Genomic DNA, 14,779 nt, shown 5'->3' on the forward strand with positions numbered 1-14,779 from the left:
TGGAGTCTCCCTGCTTGGTAGTATTCAAAACTCAGCTGGACACTGCCCTTGGCCATCTGCTTTGGGTGGCCCTGCGTGAGCAGGCCTCAGAGCAGCAGGCCTCCAGAGCTCCCTTTCAGCCTCAGCCAGTTGGCGACTGCCTCAGCCAGCTGTATCAGAATGACTTTGTCAAGTCCAGTAGCACGGATGCTAATATGACTCCTTTTTCATTCTGGATTACCTGCACAGAAAGCCTGTCTGGAAGGCACAAGTAGATAGAAGAGGTTATTAAATTATTATCTATGATACAGGTTCAATTCAAACCTTACGCTTCAAAATCTGGCGTGTTCTACCTAGGACTTCACAGGCCCTGCTTGTCTGTGCAGAGACCGTGCTGACATTTTCCTCCTCACTGGGTGCCCCTGTGCCCCCAGTAGCGGCAGGCCATCTGCTGGCAATGGATCCAGGCTTGCGGTCCAAAGGGGACTGTGGCCACCACCCATACACCTCCTGGGAAGAGCTCCATGGAAAGGCGCTGCTCCTCCCGCAGAGCGAGACCACAGCTCCCTGCCAGCATCCTTCTTGTGCCCTTGGTACAGCACGCAAACACTCCTTGGGCACTGGATGCAGGGAACACACCAAGCTGCCATGGCAGGAAGCATCTCTTATCCCACAGTAATGTATCAGAAGTTTTATTTCTGTATCATCTTTAGTCAACACACCATTTGCTTTCCTTCACACTTCAGATTTTTCAGAATTGGCAAAATAAAGCAAAAAAAGACATCCTCACCTGCAGAGATCTATTAATTCACAGACAACATTAATACTTTGGTACAAGGAAAATTCCCTGTGCCTTCCCAGACCACTGACGCAGCACTTGGTTTCTTGCAGTTTGCTCTGAGTTCAATTTAAAAACTGATGTATTTTGTAATCTGCCAAGGTGAGCAAACACTTGCACAACGTTTGTGCGCAGTCTACAAAAAGCTTGCTCAGCTTTGTGAGGTTTGGAACGTAGAAGGAACTAGACTTATGAAAATCCCAATACCATGCATTTCTTATCTCACAGTCATTCTCCGGCAAAAAACAAAGGTGAGTCTGAGTCAGTGAAATCACCACAGTGGAAAAAAAGCTGCTAAAGGGCCAATCAGCCCAGCACCTCTCACAATGATTAACTACCTTGACGTCCTCTGCTCAGAGCTACTCACCTCCTCTGTACTCCTGCAACCTTCAATTTCCTCCTTAACTTTGCTCTGCAAGATTTAGAAGTCTCCAGGAGCCTGTTAAAAGCTAACTTGAGCACAGCTTTGCAGGAGCCAACAACTGGAGCAGTGCAAACGTTCCTATGAGAAAGCTAAAACGTAACCCACCGTGACTCACTTTGGTGTTCCGCTTCCCTTTAGAGTCATCTCCTGTGGGTGTTTTGCTACAAATTGACTAGTCTACCTCGTCCTTAATGAGATGTCTCTTCACATCCAAATCAAACCTACCTTCCAGTCTCACCACACCATCCTATCTGTCAGTGACCAGGTCTCCTTCAGCGATACCCCCTTTCCCTTTCCTAGGCGAGTCATCTCCTACGTGTTTGCTCCTAGAACGTTACTTTACCTTTCACTTCTATTTAGAGTTTATCTAAAGTCCTTTAACATTTGAAATACAATATTCATAAAAGGCTCAAAATTACATTTTGAAAAGGTATTGGCTTTCTGAAGAAGTCATAGAAAATATTATTGCAAGAGGTTTAAAAATAAAGCAGCTTACCCCTAATTTTCCTTGGCAGCTGTTATATAAAAAGTTTTACCATTTTCCAGTCCAGAGTCAGAATAAATCATGTAATATCACATTTGAGCATAACTAAATTCAACTTCTTTTCCATCTCCGTTAAGTGCACAAATTCTCACTGTAGATTAGCTGATATGACTGGGACATTTGTCTAAACACGTGTTATTTGGTTGCCATAATAACCAATTGAATTTTGCCTTCGTAATCCATCTCTTGATCAATTCCCACTGGCCTTGCTTGTTCTAGCGCTGCAAGCAGCAGGGGCAGAATTTGGAAGCCAGCAGAAATCAGTGCTCGTGCACGTGCCAAAGCTGCAGCAAAGTGATGCTCCATCAGCACTGCTGCTCCGCAGCAGCTGCTTACAGCTTCAGATGTGTTAAAATCTAGGCAAAATACGCCTGCCAATTTCAGATATCAGATTGTAAATGGGATGTGACAAACAATTTTTTTGATTAGCTTTACAATTAAATGCTAGCTACCTTAGATTTCAAAGAAGTGAGACTTTTCCAGAAAAAAGATTCACAACAGTCATCTTTAAATATTTTTCCTCTAATGGCAACTGACTGAGCTGGAGGCTAGAGCTCACTATACACAGCAGCTATTCTGAAGTGAACGGTAAATATATCAATTTTGCAGATATTCTGGGTGTTACATATAAACTGTGTTTGCCAATGCATGCGTAAGTCACAAAGTTGCATTCTTTTAGTAAGAAAATATATTTTCAAAGAAGCAGCTCCATTAAGTCTACAGAGCACATGAAATGGGGATACATGGATTTTTTTATGCATACAATGTAAAATTGGATGTATTGTTTTTAAAACAGCATCTGCTAAAATTATGTACTAAGTGATTATTTCTGACAGGCAAAATTAGTTACCAGGAATGACAAACAGTCATTCAGCAGTAGTAACAGCAGCTTATTGCAAGCATATAAAAGACAAATTGTTTCTGTAAACTCAAGATGTTGGGAGAACCCCCGGAAAAAATAAAACAAGTTAGGGAGGGACCCCAACATTTAAGGCGCTTGATCCAGACGCTTTTTACAAGAGCCAAAAACCACAAACGAGGACTTTGTATGACCCGTTCTCTCTTGCTAGCAGAGAAGCTAATGCAGCATGACATCTGCGTTTCAGACTGCAGCTTGCAAAACCTGCCCCGAAAGCATCCTCGGGATAGATTCAAAGGTAAGAGGGTAAACAGAAACATTGTAAGATGTGTAAGTCAGCACTGCAGATTTTTATCTCCTTCTTCTAGTTCATGTCAAAGACATGGAAACCCGTTTTAAATTCATGGGAGCATCTATCTCTCAGCTGTTCCAAACCCATTTACCAGGAACAATTAGGTGCTTTAGAAACAGCAGCAAAAGCTGCACACTGCAATTACTCCACAAAGTCTTCCCAATACGTATTTGGCGGAGGTAAAGGCAAATTAATTACATCTTTGGTGTTTTCCTTCACTTGGCTTTTCTATAAGTTTGACGTGAAAACCAAGCAAAGTTTGCTTTCTTTTGAATTAAAAGTGTATTTCCTTGGCTTTGCAGGACAGCAAGTCCAAATAACGATACAAAGACCCACCACATGCTAAAGCATTCATGGTCCAGTCTTTTGTAGCGTTTTATCTCCTGTGAGCTCTTACTTCTCCTTTTCTAGTCTCCACAATGTTTCCTCAACTGCACATGGGGGCTCTTCAGACTGCTTTTCTGGAAGAAAGTCAGACTTGAATGATTAGAAGCAAGTTGGGAAGAGTTTAGATAACGGGGCCAGGACAAGGAGGCTATTAAGGAAGCGTCACAGACCCCACCATGCAAGCAGGGACTGTCATATGGTCAGAGATGGGATAAGTGGTTCTGAAACAACAGGAGGAAGGTTGGAAGGCTGAGAAAAAGGAGCTGGATGGGATTGCAGCTTCTGACATGAACAGTTAAAAAAAAAAAATAAATATCCAAGGCCATTTGTTAAACAGTGACAATTCTCCAGGCATTTAGTGCTCATGAGCAAGCATCTTTCATGGCTTAAGTGATGCTGCTCAAGCATTTTGCTCATATAAACAGCTCAAGGACATCCCAGAGTCTGGAATATCCTTGAAATTTCATGAAGATGTAAGTATGGGTGAGGTAGAAGAGAATAATTCACCCAGCTGGCTCCTCACCCGCTGTGCTCAGCTGGGGGCCACCAAAGCGGGATGGTCACAAAGTACCCCGGCCCCAAAGGCCTCACATGGGCCTGCTGCAGCCGCTGGGCCCCACTCCGCAGCAGAGGCCAGCGGGACGGCCCCCACCTCACAGCAGAGCCCCCCAGCTGCTCAGGAGCTCATCCCTACAGTTTCACAGACAGCAACCCAGAAAGTGGGCACCTGTACTGGCAAGTCTGGCCCTGGGGGTCACGGCTCGCCAAGGCATGTACCACCGAGCAGCACCAACAGTGAAACAAGTGGCGGGTGTCTGCAAGGGGGAGCGTGCGTCTGCCACCGAGCTGGATTTTGGCAGGCAACAGTTCACGAGCTGACAGTTGCTTTTGACGTTTCTTCCTCTAATAACCTTAGTGGCTTTGTGTAGAACAGGATGTAATTGGAAACTCCATGATTGTACTTAAGTCACCAAGGACACAGTTGTCATAGTTACAAGTAAAGCTCAAGTGTCTGTTATTCGTGGTTGCTTATTTATTTATTGACACCCACAGGATCAAACGCTCCCACCACTGTTCAGAAGAACAGAAATGGGGAGACTGGTTTTGACTTTCACGTCTTGACAAAACAGTAAATACTGCACACGGCAGCGTAAGCCTTCCCTAATAAACTGGCTTTTTGCACAGCTACCTTCTCTCCCTCTACATTCAGCTGGCATTTCAGTCAGTCTGTTTTGAAAACAGCAGCGAAAGCACGAAGCAAGATGCAACACGCAAGACAAAACCTCGTGCCTATAGCTTGGAAGTACCATGCATGATCCATCTTGACATAGCAACACCGACCTGCCGAATCACACCAACAATCAGGTCACGGCTGAGGCAGCAAAGAAGCTAGGACAGGAGCCTTCAGATCTGCCGTCACACTCACCCACAGGCAGAATTGTCATTATTCTGTCACTATTCCCATGTGCCCAGGTTCTCCTCTTCAGATGTCTTCTAAGCACACTTGGTGGTTGGATACAGATATGCCTTACTTATTTACTTGTTTAATCTTTCTGCCCTTGTCTCTCCTTGTTTTCCCTCTCTCCCACAAATATTGGCCTGACAAATGATCCCTGGTCCAAAATCCAACGTGTAAAACCAGGTGGAAATGTTGCAATTATGACACACCAGAATTCAGGTGACCCACCAAACCTTTCAGCAGCTCATCTTTGATTCAAGAACTATTGGAGCAGCTAAAATATGATATGTGCGTGAAAGAAATGCATTGTCTCAGGAAAGGAAAAATGGGGGGCCTAGAAAGCATCTGGTAGGAATTAAGCAAATTCTAGAGCCACAGGTAAAAATACCTATAAAACTGGCATAGATTGTATATTAGAAGTTTGTGTATAAATAAATGTTGGTAAAAGTAAGCATGACAATTAATATTAGCTGAAATGTTACTTCTAGTGTTAGTTTTTCATTCTTTAATAGTTCCCACAGCAAGAACTGCACTTGGATATTTCACGGTACCATCTTTATTAGTGAGCTACCCATCAGAACCTTTCTTCTAGCTCACATATTTTGAATGCGTTATTTTAAATGAAGATAACAAGATATCTGAACCTTGCATGTTATCTCCTGACATTTCCTCACCAAAACAGGCAGTCCAGTTCTCAAAGGGTTACACAGCTGAAATTATGACACAGCTATGCTTTTCAGATCAGCTGCTCCACAAACACTCTGCAGTTGTGAAAAATTATAGTATTCCAAAATAACCTCAAGCAAAGCTTCCTTCTAAGATTTTATTCTTCATTATCCCATCACAGTCTCCTCAAGGTCACGAAAACAGCATCCAGTAAACTGTACTTTCAAAGCACTATTTATTTCCTGAGGTCATAAAATCACTCGCTTGGAGATAGCCTGCACCAAAGCGAGGGAAACATCTCAAATGGGAGCAAGCACTCCAGCTTCTCAAGGTGACCCCCGCTTCAGCCAAAGACACAGAAAAGCAGATGCATGCAGGGGATTTCTTTCACAAGGGGTTCAGTGAGCCAGCTGCATAACAGCCAAGCATGCATATTCATGGGGGCACATTTTCACACCACACATGCCTGCTTGCAGAGACAAACCCACCCCTGGGGAACCAGGGCCCCTGTGTGCGATGGTACCAAAGCCCGAACGCGGGCTCAGCACAGTCTGCACTAAGCCCTACCGCGCGGCACACGCCAAAGGCACTTACATGGCTTGGATGAAAATGTGCAGCAGCCAGCTTGCCAGCTTCAAAACCCGCTCTCCCCTTCAGTTTAAAGCGGGCCACATCCAGGAGCAGTGCAGGAGCAGCACCGCTGCCGTCACTCCCTTCAGCACCAGCCTGCGACTGCTGGCAGCAGGACCGGGCATCCGTCACCCGGAGGAACCCCCAGCCCGAGCTGAGCTGAGCCGGGGGGACACCACTAGTTAATGAAACCGAACCGAGATCATCTGACTGCCAGCCACCACTCCACTGCCTCTGACGTGTAGGTGTAGCCCATCAGCTCCTACCGGCCGAGTTCATCTGCACGCTTTCTCTGTGGGTTTCTGAAAACAGACAGCTGAGACGCAGGGCCTGGCTATTACAGCTCGAAATGCTCCCCCCTAGTTTTCAAGAACTGTGTGAACTTAAGAACAAGGTTTTGTCTTTAAAACCCCTCATTTGACTCCAGTTTGCAAATATCCCCAGGGTAACACCCAGGGAGTACCACAAAACCACCTCGGCTTGTTTCCTTCGGGTCCTGCGCAGACGCAGGGAGCACAAGAGCCAGCGGGCACCGTAACGCCACCTCCCGCGGAGCGCTGCTCGGGCAGAAAACAAAAACCCTGCTGCTGCTCTCAGGGACTGAAAGCAGCCCTGGTGCCACTGCACCCCTGCAGGCTGGGGGCCCAACAGGTTGCCATGACACTGGGGGGGCACAAGGGAAGATGTGGGGCCTGATGGGTTGCCATGGTGCCAGGGGGGCCGGGAAGATGTGCCCGAGCCGCCTCAGTTTTAAATCCGCATGACAGCGTTTCAACTGAGCTGCTGCACTGTTGCCATGGCAACCGATGGGTGAAAATCACGGTGGAAATCTGTAATTATTACAAGCGAGGCAGTGACTTACCCGCACTCAGGGCATCGGAACGACTCAGGCCGCAGTCTGAGCTGCAGCACCCATGCCACGCTGCATGCCTTGTGGGTGCAGACGGGCGATACCACATCTCCGCGTGGTGCCTTCTGAGGCAGAGGCCTGGGACAGAGGCCCAGGCCTGTGGCCGTGCCCACCGAAGGAGCAGCCCGATGCCCCCGCAGCTGCACTCAGGGTGCGGTGCTGCGAAGGGGCTGAGGCACAGAGGGGGTACCAGCAGCAGGCCACAGAGGATGCGATGCGTACGGGAAGCAGCTGAGATCCCTGGTGATTCACAGACCCTACAACTGACGCTACTTCGTGCTGCAGTTACAGCAACATGCCTTGTTCTGTCACCTTCTCTCAGCAGTGCTTATTTGGCTGGGATGGATGCTGTGGTAGTTAGTGTGCTCAAACACAAGTACAGCAAGGGACGAAGTCATTCAGACAGACCAGACACACCTTGCAGTCTCCCTCCACTGACATATCATCCGGACACAGGCAGTTTACACACTGACAGAAGCGATGCCAGCGTCCACACGCCCCATTTGCACCCACTGCAGGAGAACGTGGCTTGGAGTCACTGCAGGGCTCTCCGGAGCTCTGCTGCACTCAGCGGGCCATCGGCCACCACGCCAACACACCACTACCAAAACCACCGAGAGCCCACCGACACCGTGCTATTCCTAAGTAACAGGCTGGGGATTCATAACCTGAAATCTGGTATCATTCACCTACGCAGACTGTTTTTTCAAACCTGGTGGTTATCCCACGCTCCATAACTGTGCCTCAAAACAACCCCCTGAAACTGGCCTGCACTGGCTGCCAGGCAGTAAAACAATCCAGCTTTGAAGTCAACTTGCCAATGCTCACCTGCCGCAGAAAGTTCAGCAACTCCATGCAGGCGGGGACATATCACAAGGCACGGGGTAAGGACTGAGAGTACTTGTAGGTGTTCACAGTCACACATACAGAAAGCTGGATGTGAAGGAAATGCACATCAGCAATTTCTTACTTACTCTAAGGTAAACAATCAGGATCACAGCTCCTGAAGGTGCACTCTGGAGAGAGAAGGAAATTTCAGTGCTTCTGCTAGGGGCTACCGTGCAGGATGAGGCTAGATGCATTAAACAAAGCTGTCCGGGATGAAACACACTCCTTATGGTGAAGCACTACAGTGGTGCTAACCATTTACGTGACAACATGACTTAGGGCCTCCAGCCCGCACAGTGCCCCGTCAGGCTAAGACACGTCATGTCCAATTGCTTGGAAACCCATCTCCAGAGAAGGCATTATTCAGCAGTGAACTTTTATTTCTAGTGGCTTTTTGTGTTTTAATCCTTGGGTTAAATGCTATTACAGGTGGCTGCTTTCAGCCCATTTATTACCTACAACCACCCTGCCTGAAAGGCTGGCTGCACGAGGGGGTGACAATGACTTGTGCCAGCCAGCTACAGGGTGAAGACCACTGAGTCCCAGCCACTGCTAGATCAGTGATTTGAAGTGACTGTAACTGTTCAACACTTCAGTGTTGAAAGTGTGCAGCTCACTAAATTGTGAATTGCAACAAGAAAGCCACACACCTCCATGTGGTTTAATCAAGAGAACATCGGTTACAAGATCTATTCAAATTGTTTGTCATTGGAAGGGACATTGCTGACAGCCCACAATAACTCTACAATCTGCATTGATATGCACTTTTCCAAGGACGACACGTTATACAGCCCTCTATTGTTAGAAAATAATCTCCTGCTTTAGCAGAATTCTTGCTCAAAAACACGTATTTCCACTGTTATACATATTTTCATGCATCAAGGCTACGCACATCCTGCTGAAAAGCATTACAATGATGCAAAGCCAAGTGGGGATCAGATTCCGGCCAGATTGGTCCACAAGACAAAGTAAAAGCACAAGGTTAGTATAAAGGATATTTGGATTTTATTCAACATATCGGAAGGTTTAACTATGTTATCAACTGCTGACTTTCACTGCAAATGATGGTAAATTTCCCCAGAAGCAACTGCACAACCTCCCTTAATCACTGCCTCATGCTCTAGAAAGCCTCCATGTTCTAGGAAGAACAAAGCTTTTCACCTAACACACAGCTACAGTGCTCGAGAAAAAATCAGTACCCAGAAACAACAGCCCAAGGGTAGAAACGGTGTCAAAATCCTAAATGTCATGTATGCCTGCATGAAACAGGAACCAAGCATACCAGCCTCACAACGCAGAGGGCAAGGCAAGTCAGAAGACACAGCATCAGGTCCCAGTCCTCCTGCAAAAGCCAAGGTTGTCACAAGGTCTGAGACCCCCAAACTTGCATGGGGAAGGAAAGCAACAGCCATCTCAAGGGCCTGGTGCTCTCGGAGAAGGACTAACGCATCCATTGCAGTGCTAGCTCCACTTTTAGGGTGCTGTGAGTGGCAGCCTGGCTTCAGCTAAACAAAAACACGCTGAACCCAGAGGTCTTGTAGGAAGAGGCACCCTAACACAGACCAGCAGGTAAACACTCGCGTCCATCAGCACGGGTGTCATAAATTACTTTAGAAAAGCCAATTGGTTTAGCATTGGAAAAGCAAAATTCTGCTGTTCTAAAGCATTTCTGACTTCGTCACCTTCACGTTAGTCACCTACGGTAACTACAACTGATGGAACCACTAGCTTCAATTTCAAATATATTCTAAAAATCTTTCAATGCATATGGAAGAAACCCCACATTGAGACTATAGAAATGTCAACCACAAGCTAGTTATAAAAATCTGAGCAGGTGATTTACAGAGACAAGAATAAAAACCTTATTTGGACGAAGGCGGTGACCACGAAAGGCGTAACTGCTAATAAAGAGAAGGACCAGGATAGCTCAGATCGGTGGGAAACCCAACACCCTACAGCTTTTCCAGCCTGTGGCTGGTCCTAGGACCGCTTCCCACTCCACCACATTCAATAAAATCACATTAAGCTTGCGGAGGCAGGTTTTCCCCTTTAAAAGAAACAAAAACCAGCAGTGAACAGCGTGGAATTTGCCACGAGCAATACCACTGAACTCCAGGCATCTCTTTTGGTGGGCACATCTTAAAAATAAAATCACCTGAGCTGGGATGTGTTCAAGGACACGGCTGAGCTGCAGCACCCGCACTACTGACAAGTCAGTAACAGCAATACCTCGTACTGACATGGGGAGAGGGGAGCCACCCTCTCTTCAGATGCCATCTACTTTACTTTGCATTAAACGGAAGAACGCCACAGCTGGGAGGAGAGGAAAGAAAAGGGAAACAGGAATTAAGCACAATTCCGATTAATTTCTGCTACTGAAAAGTCCTGTCATTGCCTGATGCTCAGGATTCAGTTAAACAACATCACTTGGGCAGTTTCCAAAGCAGTTTAGGGAAGAGAAAGACACACGCAGCGTCAGTTTCAATAGACTGCATGGCTCAGTTCCCTAGTATATTTTGACAATTATTTTTGGGCTCCAGATGGAGAAAAAAAAAAAAAAAAAAAAAAAAAAAAGAGTTCCAACCTGATTCAGCAAGATACAGACTTCTCAAGTGAAGTCCTTTGGTTTCACTGGGCCCATTCACAAACCTGAAGCTGTGAATGAGCCAAAGGGCCTTGTTGAACCGAAAATATGGCAGGAAAAATCATTAATGAAGTCCTGTTTGATGTTTACCAAAATCTGAAAATTACCCACTAGAGAAAAAACACAGGGCTTCTGCTCTAACTGGGCTTGCTTGATACCTATATACTTGACCAAAATAATAAAGCTGCTGCATTACAACACCTGACCCAAGCAGCAAATGCCTGGACACCAATTTGAGGAGGGAAATTGAGCTGCGCTGAGTCTGCTGATGTGTGCATGGCCAAACTTGGGGGTTAAGTCTCATGGAGGCACAGCTGTGCTGCAGCCTCTCCTCCAGTGGCAGCACCAACACCCGCATAGGAGACCAACTTAGCTAAGTATTTGGGAAATAACCTTTTCTGGAATATCTACTTGTTGCAAGGAAATATTCTGCTAATATAGGCTACAACTATGAATGCTAAGCAACAAATCAATCAGCTGGCAACAGCACTAAGTTTGGGTGATGGGACAGGTAGGAGACAGTGTTGTCTGTCAAAAAAACAACAACAACAACAACAACAAACATAAAAATGCTGTGGCAAGGCCTGAGAAAAACATGGCAAAGTAGAACTTCCAGCGGCACGGGGCAGCAGCTACCCTTCCTTTCTGTATGTCTCAGCCTGCCTCTGTGACTGCAGCGCTGCCAGAGGCACTAGTGAACACCAGGAAGGACGGGTCCTACCCAAACGATACCAAGGTGAGTCCACTGCATGGGTAATTTGAAACAGCTCCCCCAGGTTACACCAGGAATAGTTAGGTTAAACAGCTTATTTAATAAAAAGGGAGCTGTTGACCTTTCTGAGGGCAGTTCACACAAGCAAGCAGCCCCACACAACGTGAGCAGAGCACACCGGAGCGCGGCCCCCAGCCTGCACAGCCACCAACAGGGCCCTGCCATAGCAGCTCCAAAATGAAAGAAAAAAGGCAAAAATTATCTTCTGCACAAAATCAGGGCTTCACTAAATGGATGCAGCCACAGGATTTAGCAGTAATCAGACAGATCTTTGTAGAAGTTACCAACTCATGTGCTTTGCTAGCTTCAAAAGCACTGTCCCTTCCCTCTCTGCTGATAACTACCGACAGTAGCCGAAAGAGATAACAGAGGTTGGAGTTTCGCAACAGAGGAAGAATGCAGCTGCAAGCCTCCACAGCTTGCTTACCAGCCAGAACAGAGCTCAGTTATGCAAGGCTGCCTATGGATTTTGACCAGGTGTAACAAACTGTTCCCTTTTTTTTCAGAAAAGTAAAATCGGACCCATGAGCCATTTCTCACCATTTATCAGATCATTCTGGAACACAATTTCCCCTGCATATTATCTGCACGTTACTTCGTGCTGCAAGATCAGAAGTAAAAGTTATGGGTGAAAGCACGACTACTGCAATGCAAATACACTTTATGTAAGTGCTGCCTCTAGAAATTACGTGCGGTGTCACCCAACCAACCCTGGGTTTGCTTAAAAAAACCAGCTGGTTTAAAAAAAATCAGCTGGATTAATTCCTCAGCATACAGCAAGGACAAGTGTTAAGAAAAGTGTTAAGAAAAGAAATCTAAAAAGGAAATCTCTAGGGACCTCTAAGCTAACAGAAGTTCATTGGGTCGTTACACTTTTTACACAATTAGCCCAGGAATTTCAGAAATAGAGGACTACCCAAATGGAAGGAGAACAGATAAGGACAGGCCTTTTTTTCTGATGATTTAATGCGTGCAGGACCTGGAAGACTCATTTTCCCATCTTCCCTCCTTCCTTGTTATTTGTTTTTCAGCCTTCTGTGTTTCCAGTTCTTTTCCTAGTAGGGTTTTCCTCTCTTCTACTCTCCTCTGCCTCCACAGGATCTACCCCGGCTTCCAAGGACTTACAGAGTTGCACAGGCGATTATTTCTTTTTCTTTTGGTCTATCTGACTGCGGGATACCACTGCAGTGAAAAGGTAATTAAGGCAGCATTCAGGAAAATGATTTTTTTTTTTCTCCCCCCTCTTTCTTCACCATTGTTCTGCTATGCTGAAGCTGCTGTCCTGGTGAAGACCTGCCTCCCTGCTACAGGGTCAGTCACTCTGCAGCTGCTCCGTGTGCATCAGGAAACCTGCCCTGCCCTATGCTTTGCAAGGGTAGTTGCATCTCCTTCGCCTCTGTTTTAAGGAAAGCCCCACTTTCACCTTGCTCTTCTGTCACCTGCACGGTTGCAGCCTCCCATCCCCACCAAAGAACGTCCCAGTTTGGAGAGGAGACACCACCAAACCCTCAGCAGCATCCAGCTGTTCCTCCCAGGAGACGAGGAGGCACCTGAGAGACAGGAGCAGCCGAGCAGCACGGGCACCACGACGTCCGAGCAGGAGAGCCACCACCCTGCACGCCGGGTTGGAATACCAGCTAGCCATGAAGCCACGCTCGTACTGTTTTGAACAGAGTCACACTATGCCAAGGTCTAGAGAAAAGCAAAGAACAAACTCTAAGCTCATCCACGGGCACACAATGGTCAGATGAGCAAACGGACATACTGCAGGTCACGTCAGCAGGGGCAGCTTCCAACCACAGCCTTGGCCAAGTGGAAACAAACCTTAGGCAGGATTTAAGCAGGTGGTCACTGCTATTGCTAAAAGGCTCTTCTAAAAGAGCTGGTGTTTTAGACTCTACAATTGGAAGGAAGAAGCACAATGAGATTTGTCAGCTATAGCTCCTGCAACGCCCGGGTGGCTGCCGGGATCTTCCCAGCTGCAGGTCCTACAGCATCACGATCCAAGCCCCCAGCACCGCTCGTTGTCATCTCCATGCGCCACCACTGCCTCCCCCAGCAGCAGAAGCTGGCCCTTCTCAGGGTTTTCTTCAGCTGCCAAGGTACAAGCCCCATGTTAGGGCAGCTACGCCAGCCCCTTCCAAGAGGTGCAGCCCAAGCCCTGGAACCAATCGCTGTCTGGTCACCCAAGAGCAGCCTGGGTTTCTAAATAGCTTTTTAACCTGTTGTATTTTCTAATCCCCACCGAGGTTTAGCATTAGATTTATAGGGTGAGATGGTCAAAATGCGTCAGTACAAACTTCCTCCGTTATTAAGTGCACATCACAACAGTAGCCTCAGCCAAGCACTTGGCAAAAAAAACCCCGTGTCATCCATGCAAGAGGCAGAGAGAGATGACAGGCAGGACAGCTGGTTGTTCAGCACCTAACGTGAGGAAAGCCGGACAGACGGATATGGAGGAAACGCAACACAAAAAAAATCACTGTTAATAAACGACACCAAACTGCAGATATTTAACATTGGTTATTCACATTCACATTTCTCTGAATTCTGAATTTGGATTTCAGTTGTTTGCTGTCAAGAGATGCTGCCAAGAGTCTCCACACGCTCTACCCTTTGCTAAAAGAGGAACCCAAAACTGGCACGCTGCTGTGATGTTCAAAGTCATTAATCAAGACTGAGCTTGATGACATACAAATACAAACAAGCGATATTATTCTTTCCTTTCCCCACAACTGCTGTTTTTTTCCTACTCTCTCCAGGGCTTCTGCAAGCCTCTATGATTGCATTATTTCATTTACAAAGCAAAGAACTAGAAGGGCAAAAGGTGACAGCATTTGCAAAAACATCTACAGGGCTGTTCATATGCTGGGTAGGGAAGAGGAAGACGAAGGATTGATTTAATACCAGGATTACAGGCAAAAACGTTAGCATGGAAGCCTCCAGCACCAGGGCACAGACTTTCTCTGCCACTGTTCTTTGCCTGTTACGAGGCTTACAGGTGGAAGCTGGATACTTGAGAACTGAGCCAAGCATCAAAAACAGATGATGAAAACATCGGCACTAATTGAGGTCTTCTTCCAACACCCACTGCTTTGCTCTGTGAGGAACCAGAGATGAAACTAAGGTTACGAGGGGAGGAAAAGAACAGAAACCCTCAAAGAAAGAAGAAGAAAAAAAAAAAAAAGGCGACAACCAGAAAGAAAACCTTGTGGTAGAAGCCTGCCCCCCGTTAACACTCTTCCATGCCTGTGCATACAGCAGCTGCGGGCTGACGCCAGCCAGCAGCACAGGCAGGACAGTGCCTCTCCTCGGCGCTTCTTGCACGGCCACCCGTCCTGCTGCCTTTCCACAGGAGCAGCTCCACCTCCTGCAGTGCTCTTCTAGTCAAATGCACCTAGTTACAGAACGGACAGGTAGGGCTGAG

The 14,779-nt window shown here is 46.7% G+C and overlaps 1 protein-coding gene across 3 annotated transcripts in view; it reads right to left on the reverse strand.

Annotated features, from left to right (window-relative positions):
• The window catches only part of ABAT (4-aminobutyrate aminotransferase), a 57,062-nt gene that overhangs the window by 38,028 nt on the left and 4,255 nt on the right, over positions 1-14,779 (reverse strand). Inside the window, exon 1 of one of the 3 annotated variants that reach the window (XM_084536866.1) lies at positions 6,103-6,578. The exons of the other annotated variants lie outside the window; for them this stretch is intronic. The gene's annotated coding sequence lies outside the window, so the exon portion shown is untranslated. Of the gene's footprint in view, positions 1-6,102; positions 6,579-14,779 lie in introns of those variants that run through there. 3 annotated transcript variants of the gene reach the window in all.

Source organism: Aythya ferina (assembly GCF_964211825.1).
Source record: "Aythya ferina genome assembly, chromosome: 15".
Classification (NCBI taxonomy): Eukaryota; Metazoa; Chordata; class Aves; order Anseriformes; family Anatidae; genus Aythya; species Aythya ferina.